This window comes from Chrysochloris asiatica, unplaced genomic scaffold (genome assembly GCF_000296735.1).
Source record: "Chrysochloris asiatica unplaced genomic scaffold, ChrAsi1.0 scaffold00109, whole genome shotgun sequence".
NCBI lineage: Eukaryota > Metazoa > Chordata > Mammalia > Afrosoricida > Chrysochloridae > Chrysochloris > Chrysochloris asiatica.
The window spans coordinates 8642850-8643574 of NW_006408627.1; positions in this window are offsets into that span (position 1 = coordinate 8642850).

Genomic DNA, 725 nt, shown 5'->3' on the forward strand with positions numbered 1-725 from the left:
CCTATATTACTCTCAATGGAGAGAAACTGAAAGCCTTCCCTCTGCAAACAGGAACCAGACAAGGATGCCCTTTGTCACCACTCCTAGTCACTATTGTGCTGGAAGTCTTAGCAAGAGCTATACAGCAAGACAGGGAAATAAAGGCATCCAAATTGGCAAAGAGGAAGTAAAACTCTATTGGCAGATGATATGATCCTATATGTAGAAAATCCCAAAGACTCAGTAAAAAATCTACTAGACCTCATTGGAAGATTCAGCAAAGTGGCAGGATATAAGATCAACGTACAAAAATCAGTTGGATTCCTCTATACCAAAAATGACAGCATTGAAAAGGACATTAGGAAAGCAATATCATTTAAAATAGCTGCCCAAAGGATGAAACATCTAGAAATAAATGTAACCAGAGAAACAAAGGACTTATACAAAGAAAACGACAAAATACTACTACAAGAAACCAAAAGAGACCTACAAAAATGGAAGAATGTACCATGTTCTTGGATAGGAAGACTTAACATTGTACAAATGTCAATACTGCCCAAAGCAATTTACACATATAATGCAATCCCAATCCAGATTCCAACAACATTATTCAAAGAGATGGAAAGAACAATTACTAATTTTATATGGAAAGGAAAGAGACTCAGAATAAGCAAAGTACTGCTTAAGAAGGAAGAACAAGGTTGGAGGCCTCTCACTCCCCGACTTCAAAATTTACTACACGGCTA